Source organism: Protopterus annectens, chromosome 4.part0 (genome assembly GCF_019279795.1).
Source record: "Protopterus annectens isolate FY-2018-M chromosome 4.part0, PAN1.0, whole genome shotgun sequence".
NCBI lineage: Eukaryota > Metazoa > Chordata > Ceratodontiformes > Protopteridae > Protopterus > Protopterus annectens.
The window spans coordinates 489,530,481-489,543,036 of record NC_056733.1 but is presented as its reverse complement, the minus strand read 5'-3'; positions in this window follow the sequence as shown (position 1 = coordinate 489,543,036).

Below are 12,556 nucleotides of genomic sequence, written 5' to 3'. Positions count from 1 at the left end.
CCTGAAAATGGTGCCAGAAAGCATACACATTCACTGTTAATAAATTGTAATAAAAAAGTAAAATAATGAAATTGACTCAAATTCCATTGCGGTTTCATGCAATTATATTTGGATGATACCTGATTTAAGGTAAATGACTTTTTAAAAATGTGACATACACAACAATATGTATATCTGTTTCGACAGACAAAAGTGAGCGAAAGAAATTACAGACTTAAAGGAAGATTGTTGATTTTTTAGCTTTTTCAATATGAGAGAAATGATAGACAATTCCTACACACATATACAGACAGACAGACACACACACACACACACACACACACACACACACACACACACACACACACACACACACACACACACAGGTACACACATTTCCAGGTGTAGAGCAGGTACACTAAATGGCAGAAAGTGATGAACAACATGTTCAGGATAGCAAAGTAAGTGTAAAATAACTATTTGCCACCTAGTTGTGATGAAAGGAATTAATATTCTAGCAAATTATTTTAGATACTGTTCATACAATATTCTGTTATTATGCAACTGATAGTCTCTCATTGTTATTGGGGGTTGCATTTTTCATTACAGCAAAGCTGCTAATTGCCACAGCAATGACATTAGTGCTGTGGAATTTGCTTTATCAGCTAAAATATCACTGACATTTTAAAGCAGCACTGTTATATATTATGGTAAAACACAGATGTATCATTTTGCAATTGTTAGAATTTTATATCCTCTGGTAGATTTGAAAACTGAAATAGGCTTCATATAAATATGCAGTTTCATTTGATATTTATTATGGTTTTGCAATGTAACAACCATCAGTGATAAGAAGTATCATAAGGCATACTTCTGGTTACCCGTTACTGTTGTATACCTGTGCCAATGACAACAGGCTGCATCAGCTTCTACCTCTCAGCTGTCTCTATTTTGTAGGGATATCCCCTGATGTTTCTCAAACTTTTGTTCAATTCGTTCTAAAACTGGAAATAATTTTAAGAATTTCTAACATTTCTAAGATAATAGTACAAACATTTAAAATATGTCCCTAATTTGGGGCCTTCCCTTCATTCTTTTTTACTTTGTTCCAAATTCTATTGGCAAATGTTGAGAGCTAACTTTTCTAGAACCACAGCAAGTAAGCATGATGCTAACAATTCATCAATCACAAATACACTGACAGCTGCATGCAATGTACCATGGGATGACTTATTTTTGAAATGGCAATGCTGTATCTTAGTCTTAAAGTGATTCACACTCACAATACAGACACTACTCAAGGAGAAAAAAAAAACACTAGAGCTGAAAGCTGTGGAAGTGTGGAAGGAAATTAGACAAAAAGTTATGATGAATGGTATTATGCATAGAGCCACTGTGCAAAACAATATGAACACAATCAGGAGCAGTCAGCTGGAAGCACATTGTTCCTTAAAGAGGCAAGCCCAGGTGCAAAGTAGCAAAGTTAAATGAAAGTCTGGTTGGCAAAACAAAATAAATATAGAAAATAAAAGCAATAGTCGAACAGGAAATCTTTAACCAGGAACTTAATTATCCATCTAGCATTTTTTTCTGCTGTAAACACTAAAACGCCTGTCGTCATGTCATACTGATTTATTTGTGTGTTTGAGCATGTGTGTGCGTGCGTGTGCATGCGCATGTGTGTGCATGCGCGCACATGTGCGTGTGTGTGCATGTGCACACACACTGCCTATCAGGTGGATAATGGCTTTTACATTTTTTTGTCTTTTCACAACATAGTGATAAAGTTAAAGTACAAAAAACATGAATGACCAGATGTCTGCAAAGGCATTTTATGCTTTTCAAAATGAGGATACCTTACCACCTGGCAGTATAAACCTTCGCTCTAGATGATGTCATTGCTGATGTGACAACCTTTCCCCATGTACAAAATGGGAAAAAAATGGTCATGGATGGATGGATGATTGATGAATAAGTTAATAAGAGCTCTTAAGTTTAACTGAATTACTAAATTACCTCTATCTAAATTTAAATAATGTCACAGCTGCATGCTTTCCAAGAAAAAAAAAGAAAAGATGGTGTATATTCAGTAATATGAGCTATTGCCCAACAATTACTAACTACATATATTCACATGCTACACCTTTACTCACTACTGATCATAGCCTGTTGTAATTTGTGGTGGAACATATAATTACAATAACAGCAAACGAGGAGACACCTGCACCCACACATGGCTTGGCCTGTTATTACATAGTTTCCAGGAAAAGGTATGCTGCTCCCAAAGTGGTATCCAATTTCACTTTTAAACCATAGTTATAAATCATTTATGTCTACACTAGCTACAAGAATGGCAAAGGCATTGCCAAATTTGATAGATATGGATGACATGATTTTGTTTTGTTTTGTTACAAGTGGAAAAAAGAATCAATAGTCTGTTCATTCTTTGGTATTGTAGGCATGAGCATAACAATGCAATGTCACATGAAGGGTAATTCTACAGAATGTTATTTTTAATATGACAACATAGAAGCCTCTAGAAAAGTAGAAAAGGTGCTCATTACACAGGTAGGAAGAAGATTAACTCAGATATGAACATTTTTGTGAAATAAATATTTAGGAAAGGTTTAATCCTTTAGATTGTAGCCAGGGACTTGACACAAGGGGGGGGGGGGGTAAATGAGACAGGAGGTCTTCCTAGAAATTATAACATGCATGTATATCTGTGGACAACAGAGCTGGAGAAACTCTAGACAAAGCATGAAAATTGTACATTAAAAACATTAAAACTGAGGAGATGAGAGTAAGCGTCCCAAAACCCAAGCAACACTTTATTTTAGATTAGAGGTTGTATAAAGGCTCTTATCCTAGACAAATGTACTGTAGTGCAGCTGAAGAAGAATGTCTGAGGGATCCACAATACAGAGAAGTATTCAGTGTACTAACAAATGGAGCGGGTGTTTAAATGTAGTAAGTAGATGGCGTACTTGTACTGCAGCACTATAGAAAAAGTGTCACTTTTTGTGTTCTGGTCAGTGTATCCTTCCCTACTGTGTTAACTTGAGAAATAATTACCTTTACTGCCTACCACTAGCTCTTCACAAATAATTTTTTTATATTTCAGTTGAGACACAAGTCTATGAAATAAAACTAAGTTGAATGATATTCACAACATTAAAATGAGAGAGAAAGGGAGAGAGATAGAGTGGAAAATTAAACTGAAACAATGAACAATTTAAAAAAAACATAGTATCCTAGTAATGATCTTAGAAGAAGCAGAGTTTTGAAGGCATTACATCATTTAATATTACTTCTGTAAGAAGATGAAAGTTTTCTTTTACTTGCCATTTTACTGTTCATGTTTCATCTGTTCGCAGTTGAATGTTCACCTGTGTACTCCAGTATGAGGTTTGTGAAAACATAGACTGTGTATTTAAATATAAGCTCTATGATTTTGTGCATCCTTGGAGGCAGTACATCTATAGGTCAGAGGTAGGAAGCACAGACTCAACATTTCACTGGTGTGGGTGGGGTCTGCACCCCTGCAAAAAAACTTTTCTGAATATAGTTCTCATCATGACTATAATGTGAGTTGAGTGATCAATATTGAGTTGGTATATCAAATGTGCTTAATAAAGTAGATTTGCTGATGGATTATAGGTTCATAGGTTAATAGGTAGGTACTAGGCTATTTGCCCGAAGGCATCCACAAGCCTAGCCGAAATGTGTTGGCTTTCACCGCCCCCTTAGATTAGTTCCTTGTGCATCTGCCCAGCAGAGCCATTGAAATGATCCCTGGGGTAAACTTTCTGCTGCCCATCCACTCATCAAGGTTTGTCTTGAAGAGGGTTAGTGAGGAGCTCTGCCTAATGTAGATTGGAATCTTGTTCCAGAGCATGGGAAGTCTCTGGGACAGGAATCTATCCCTCCAGCACGTCCTATTTATTGTTGTGGTGAGGTTTAGATCCCTGGAGCATGTGGCTAGAGGGGATATGGTTTTCTTTAGGTCGAGCATGTCCATCAATTCTGGGTTGGGCATGGCCTTGCATGTCAGGCAGAGATCACCTCTGAGTAGGTGGTATGCAACTGAATACATCTGGAGTTTTTTCAGTCGAGCTGCAAGGGCAGCTGCTTAAGGCCAGTGATCATCTTGGTGAGGTACTTCTGTGGTTTTTCCAGTTGTTGCAAGTGTCTTGTAAGGTACATCTCAAATGGGGCATTGTACTCTATGATGGGTCTGATGAGTGATGCATAGAGGGGCCCAATGACCTCTTTCGATCTGGAAGCAAACCCTTTTGTGATTAGGTGGGCCACATGGAAGGATTTTCTAACCACTTTGGCAATGTGATTATCAAAGGAGAGGTTTCTATCTACTTGAGTCCCCAGACCCCTTATTACGTCTTCCATATTTAGGGGGCTACCACCTATGTGGTAGTTTGTGGGTTCTTTGTTTTTTCTAAAGGGGATGACCATGCACTTTTTGGCATTTAGCTTTAGGCCATGGTTTTGACACCAGGTATCTGTCTCAGTGAGACCCTTTTGGAGGATGTCTGTGTCAGCCAGAGAGTCAATTATAGCCCCTAGTTTGCAGTTGTCTGCGAACTTGGTCAGCCATAGTCCTCCTGTGCTTGCCTGTACCTCTGAGAAGTATATGCCAAACAGGAGGGGTCCTAGGACTGAGGCCTGTGGAACGTCACTTCTAGCTGGTTTAGAGTCAGACCTAGCTCCTGCATCTCTTACCATGTGGGTTCTGTCCGTGAGTCAGTTGGCAACCCATCTTGTGACGTAGGGGTATATGTTCAGGCTGGTGAGCTTGTCTATAATACCTGAGTGGAGAATGGTGTCAAAGGCCTTTGCAAGGTCTAGGTAGGCTTTGTGGACCACCTTTCCCTCATCTATAGCCTTGGTAACTGTCTCAAAGAAGTCCACCAGGTTTAGGAGGCATGATCTGCCCTTAACAAAGCCGAACTGGGTAGGGTCCAGCGTTTGGAGGTTTCCAATGTCTCTGTTAATGAGATCCATGATGATGTGCTCCATAGCTTTGCAGACCAAGCTAGTCAGGCTTATAGGGCGATAGTTCCCGGGGTCCATTGTGGCTCCACCTTTGTGGAGTGGAATAACCGTTGTTGTGCACCACTCTGTGGGCACATAGCCTGTGGAGAGGCTGAGTTTAAACAGTGTGTTTAGGTGAGGGGTTATTTCTTCTTTGAGCTCATGTAGGATACATCCTGGGACACCATCCAGTCCCATTGATGCTGTGTTTTTGACTTTGGAGAGGGCTGTTTTAACCTGAGTGTCTGTGATTTCAGGGGCACTACATTCTTCTGGTATAGTTATGGGCCCTTTTGGGAGTGAGAGGGGGTGAAGTTTGCACTGAACCTGTCTGCCAGGATGTTGGTTATATTGGTCAGTTCAGTGTATTTTGTGCCATTCTGCACTAACTCTGAGCAGATCTGAGAATTGCCACTTAGATTCTTGACATAGCTAAAAAAATGCCTTGTGGTTATCTTTGGAGTCCATGGCAATTTTTCTTTTGAAGTTAGCCTTGGATGATTTTATGAGGGAAAGTAGTTTCTAGCTGATACTGATCAGGGGTGTCTTCCCTTCTTGGGATTTTACTCTTTTTTGTACTAGTTTCCTCCTTCTGTTGTATAGCTTGTTTATGGCAGGGGTCCACCAGACTGGTTTCCTTTTCTTGGAGGAGTGAGTCCTGGTTTTGTTTGGGATAGCATGATCCATGCATTCTTGTAGGTGCCTGTAGAGTGCATTAGTAAAGGATTTTGCAGCTTGAACAGTGTTATCCTTTAGCGTGGGGGCTTTGAAACTTCCCACCTCAGTCTTAAGTTATGTGAAGTTTGCTTTTGAAAAGTTTTTCACAGTGGTTTCTTTGACTGTGGGTGGTGGAGGAATGTGGATATCCAGAGTGATTAGTTTATGGTCAGATCTAACCAGCAAGGCGTTGACCTCCAGTGTGGAACACCTGTCGCCCATGTTGGTGATGATCAGGTCCAGTATGTTGTCACCTCTGGTGGAGGGTGTTGACCAGTTGATACTGGCATTTGAGTTTATAAATTCTAGGAAATGTTGGGCAAGGGAGTTTGTACTTGTGTAGTTCTCCCATTTAATGTTTGGGTGATTTAAATCACCCAATATCAGGGTGTTTGGTAGGACCTTTATGTTTCCCAGTGTTTCCAGGAATGTGGAGTGGGGGGTCCTGGGACATGGTGAGTGATCTGTAGCAAGCTATAATTTGAATAGCAGTTTTGCCCATTGCTAGTTGCACGTGGATGATCTCTGAAGCATCGTGCTGTGCCACTAACTTGAAGGTGTAGGTATCCTTGATGAATATGGATACTCCCCCACCTTTTGTATTTCGGTCCGTGTTTTGTGACCAAAATGTATGGCATGAGTTGTAGCCTGGTAGTGCTAGGGTGATCTCTGGAGCTTGAAACCAGGTTTCTGTTACTGCACATATATTGATTTTTTCCATATTGAGGAGTGCCTTAAGTGCGTGCATTTTGAGGTTTACACTTCAGGCATTGAGTAGCATTACCCTCAGTTTTTTGTTACTTGTGCTAGTTACGGCGGTGGGTTTGTCTTTTGAGCCTTGCCTAAAAAAGGCACTATGGGGGTGGCAAGAGCCTTGGCCAGTATTCGAAAGCTTAAGGTTGACAGGTGCAAGCCATCTCTAGCAAAGCAGCGTGGCTTGTCGAGCATGTCATCCCAGGCTGACAGACAGTGGATCCCTTTGAATGACACCAGAAGCTTAGCCAGTTTTTGAAATTGATAATTTTTTTCTCTATACCATGGTATCATTCTTGGTGAGGGCAGGATGCTACTCAGGGTCAGAGTTATACCGGCCTGGGCTATGTGATCAGAGAGCTCCTCCATGTCTCTTTTCATGTAGTCCAGGAAGGTACAGCTCAGGTCATTCACATCAACATGGACAATGACAGAGTCATATTTGTACTTGTTCTGGAGTGACCTGAGTGCTTGTGTTTTGTGGCGGATCCTGGCACCGGGCAGGCAGCTAACAGTAACTTTCTTCTTGTTCAGCCTAGTGAGTGGGACGTCAGTGTGCCTGATTATCGAGTCACCTATTACTAGTGTGTTGGGTATGTAATTTTGCCTTAAGGGCAGTGATTGTGTGGTACACTGGTTTTGTGAAGTATGTGTTTCATAGTTTGTGTTGGGGGATGGAGGATGCTTGGATGTCTGCTTTGGAGATCTCTGTTGCTTCTGCCGATTTTTATTTAGTGCCTCTGAGTATGAAAAACTACAATCCACTCTGTTACAGGCCCCATGAGGAGCTCAGTGTCTCTCAAACCTAACACCACTCTTAAGTATTCAACTGCGGTACCACCTTTATCATTCTTATAAGAAAAGTGCAGTCCGGGTCTGAACTGTCTGTAAACAGCTAAAGTTAACTTTGAACCTAACACCACTCTTAAGTATTCAACTGTGGTACCACCTTTCTCATTCTTATAAGAAAAATGCAGTCTGGGTCTGAACTGTCTACCAACAGCTAAAGTTAACTTTGAACCTAACACCACTCTTAAGTATTCAACTGCGGTACCACCTTTATCATTCTTATAAGAAAAGCGCAGTCTGGGTCTGAACTGTTTGCAAACAGCTAAAGTTAACTTTGAACCTAACACCACTCTTAAGTATTCAACTGTGGTACCACCTTTATCATTCTTATAAGAAAAGCACAGTCCAGGTCTGAACTGTCTGCAAACAGCTAAAGTTAACTTTGAGTATGTGTCTACCTGTTTGAGCCACTATTCATTTTCCCCTGGAGAGCACTCTGCTTTGGCTTGTAAGCAGCCCCCCCCCCCCCCCACACACACACTCATCTTCCACTTTATCTCTTATTCCCTTCTGTTAGCAAATAGTATCCATAACTGATCAATACTCTGTGTTTGTTAATTTAAACTGAGACCACAGTAGCCTACTGATACAAGGTTAACCTGTTTTTCCACCTGAGAAATGGTTAAGGAATGACTTACAGTTTCAGAGCAGTCCTTGGTCAACTCTGATTGTTTCTAAACACAAACTTGTCTTTGCTTTGGCTCATTAGCAGCAGTACAAAAGAATTGCCTACTCATACCCCTGTTCTCCCCCTCGCCCTTCCCTGTTTATTACCTTAAACCAATCCCAAAGTTAATAAATATTTCCTGTGGCAGGCACTATTTTTAAAATTACAACCACCCTTTGTCACTATCATATGTTCATTTATCAGTTTACTCTGTTACCTGATTGTTTCCAGCCCCCTCATAAGAGTAACTATCAGGGTCTCTACCCGCTCCACTCCCCACACTGCCTCCTAATCCCTCCCACAGCTCATTAGCATCAGTACAAAAGAACTGCCTGCTCACACCCTTGTTCTCCCCCTCCCCATTCCCTGTTTATTACCTTAAGCCAATCCCAAAGTTAATAAATATTACCTGTGGCAGGGACCATTTTTAAAACTACAACCACCCTTTGTCACTATCATATGTTCGTTTATCAGTTTACTTTGTTACCTGATTGTTTTCAGCCCCCTCATAAGAGCAACTAACAGGGTCACTACCCGCTCTGCTCCCCACCCTGCCCCCTATTCCCTCCCGTGGCTCATTAGCAGCAGTACAAAAGAACTGCCTGCTCACACCCTTGTTCTCCCCCTCCCCCTTCCCTGTTTATTATCTTAAGCCAATCCCAAAGTTAATAAATATTACCTGTGGCAGGCACCATTTTTAAAACTACAACCACCCTTTGTCACTATCATATGTTCGTTTATCAGTTTACTCTATTACCTGATTGTTTCCAGCCCCCTCATAAGAGCAACTAACAGGGTCTCTACCCACTCTGCTCCCCACCCTGCCCCCTATTCCCTCCCGTGGCTCATTAGCAGCAGTACTAAAGAACTGCCTGCTCACACCCTTGTTCTTCCCCTCCCCATTCCCTGTTTATTACCTTAAGCCAATCCCAAAGTTAATAAATATTACCTGTGGCAGGCACCATTTTTAAAACTACAACCACCCTTTGTCACTATCATATGTTCATTTATCAGTTTACTCTGTTACCTGATTGTTTCCAGCCCTCTCATAAGAGCAACTAAAAGGGTCTCTACCCACTCTGCTCCGCTCCCCACCCTACCCCCTATTCCCTCCCGTGGCTCATTTGCAGCAGTACAAAAGAACTGCCTGCTCACACCCTTGTTCTCCCCTTCCCCCTTCCCTGTTTATTACCTTAAGCCAATCCCAAGGTTAATAAATATTACCTGTGGCAGGCACCATTTTTAAAACTACAGCCCCCCTTTGTCACTATTATATGTTCATTTATCAGTTTACTCTGTTTCCTGATTGTTTGCAGCCCCCTCATAATAGCAACTAACAAGGTTTCTACCCGCTCCACTCCCCACCCTGCCCCCTATTCCCTCCTGCGGCTCATTAGCAGCAGTACAAAAGAACTGCCTGCTCACACCCTTGTTCTTCCCTTCCCCCTTCCCTGTTTATTACCTTAAGTCAATCCTAAAGTTAATAAATATTACCTGTGGCAGGCACCGTTTTTAATACTACAACCACCCTTTGTCACGATCATATGTTCATTTATCAGTTTACTCTGTTACCTGATTGTTTCCATCCCCTTCATAAGAGCAACTAACAGGGTCTGTACCCGCTCCACTCCCCACCCTGCCCCCTTTTACCTCCCGCCCCCAGTGGTCCTACTGTTATTACACTCACAAACCCCTCCCATCTTTCCAATAGCCAATCACAGCACTAACCCAACACTACCTTTTCCATTTTCCCACTACTCTCACACCTCCTCAACTAACATGTACAAGCATACCTTACCTATGCTCACTGCATGCACTCTCCTTGCATATCTTACATCCTACCAAAGCTCCATCATTCCCCCACTGAACCACTACCACTGTACTACTACTCACACCACCACTCATGTCTCACCCTCACTCAGCTCCCCTCCCACCAACTCAAGAACCATCCCTATGCACCCCCGCATATTCTACCAACTATATTACTCAAATATAAAGCATCTCTACAACTTAACACAGTAACCCTCCCACCATACCTATTACCCACAGAGCACAATCATAAAGTTTCCCTAATAAACAAACACATTCAAAAACTGAGAAAACTAATAACCTCATGCATATCAAAACTAGCCCTAAGTGGAGACATCCACCCCAACCCTGGCCCTACCATCTCCAACCCCAATCCTCATAATCAGGCTAAAAACCACAACTTCTCCCATATCACAGCCAATAGAAAGCCAAGTGACTTCCTTCTACTAAACCTAAATATTAGAGGTATATCCAACAAAATCCATGAACTACATGCCACCATAGACTTGTACTCCCCAGATATAGTCATCCTGACAGAAACCTAGCTAAACCCTCACATGACCAATGAGCAAATACTCCCTACCGGTTATGGCATACTAAGAGTAGACCGGCTAAACAAGAAAGGAGGCGGTGTAGCTATAATATTTAAACAGCATCTAAACATCCAGATCTTAAAATCATCAGCTCCACAAAGTAGCAATGAAGAAATAATATATACCAACCTCAAAATAAACCAAAACAAAGCCATCAACATAATTGGATGCTACTTCCCACCTGGCCAGAACATCCCTCCACTAGAAAACCTCCTCAGCTGGTCTACCCACCATCTCCCCCAAGAAGCTATAATTTTACATGATTTCAATATTGATTGGCAGTCCTCTTCTGGCAACAATCCAACCTATCATATAAACCTTCATGGCTTCACCCAACTAGTCCAGTCACCAACCAGGATAAATAAAAACTCCAGCAAGCACACTACCCTGGATTGGATACTAGTCAGTAAGAGCCCCCAGTCATATATAACAGGCTGCTTATCAGATAGCCTCAGTGATCACTCCACAACATTCCTACTCAAAAAATACCTATACCAAGCTAAACCTGTCATCTACCATCAAATACGTAAAAAACTAAACTTTAACCCACTCACATTCATCTCATCCCTCAAAGAATGTAACTGGCATCCCCTAAAGTACCTCAGTCTTGATGATGCAGTTGAATTTTTTAATACTACCTTCCTGAGCATCCTTAATTACCATGCACCCATAAGACTTTCCAGAACGAAAGCACAACCCTCTCCATGGCTACAGAAAACCACTAAATCAGAAATGAAAAAACAAGGATAAAGCCTGGGAGCACTGGCGCAAAACCAAAACCCCCTCAAATAGACAGAAATTCATAGAACTATGCAATAGAGTTAAAAAGTTAATAAAAGAGGACAACTTCCAGTACTACCAGTCTGCCCTAGACCCCTCCCAACACAGCCCCAAACAATTCTGGTCTTCCGTAATCTCCATCCTCCACCCAGGTAAAGTCAGTACCCCTCCTCCTAACATCCCTCACTCCTCCAAAAATATTGCTACCTCATTCAACACACACTTCACACAAACCATACTATCACTAGCTAAACAACACAACCCCCCTCCCCTCCAACACACACCTTCAACTAGTAATCTCCCCACCGCCTTCTCTTTTTCTCCTGTACCTACCTCCAACATATAAAAATTCTTAACTAAACTTAAGCCCCACCAAATTAGCAGCAGACAACCTCCCAAGTGAATACCTACAAATCGCAGCTGATGCTCTGGCCTACCCAGTATCCATCTTGATTAACCGATCTCTGTCAGAAAGTTACATTCCCACACTGTGGAAAGTATCACATATAATTCCCCTCCACAAAGGCGGCCCCTCCACAGAACTAACCAGTTACCACCCCATAGCTATTCTCTCTCCACTCTCCAAAATACTAGATAGATGCATACATTCTCAGGTCTCAGACTACCTCTTTACTAACAACCTCCTTTCCAATACTCAGCATGGCTTCTGACCAAACCATAGCACCACCACTGCCTTACTCTCCTTTACGAACACTATCCTTTAGCATAAAAACAATGGCTATCTCTCCTCTGCTACTTTCCTAGACCTATCTAAAGCATTTGACATGGTCCCACACAAACAACTCATCTCTGTTCTCACTAACCTAATGGTTAAGGTATTTGCCTTACAAACACAAGGTAAAGGGTTTGAGTCTCACAAGGGATAATTGGCTAGGCTTAAAATGGCTCGCAAGGACAGTTAGCCTAGTACTAATCTATGAACCTATCTATGAACCTAACTGGTTTTAGAGTTAGCTGTCTGACTGCCAACAATCCGTTGTATGGCAGAATGACATATCTCCCCAACTACCTGTCTCCATAGGGGTTCCCCAAGGATCCATCCTTGGACTTCTACTCTTCTCTGTTTTCACCAATAATCTAGCCTCTGCCACCAAACATGGCACACTCATACAATACGCAGATGACTCAACCATCATCTGCTCAGCCCAGTCCCTACCCAAACTGCAAAAAGTCACACAGGAAGCCTTTTCCTCTGTTGAAACTTGGTTATCCGATGCCCAATTAATACTCAACCTAAACAAAACTAAACTACTCATCTTCCAACCCACCAAACATACTCTAAACAACTCTCACTTTAACATCACAGCAAAAGACAACACCACTAAATACCCAACTG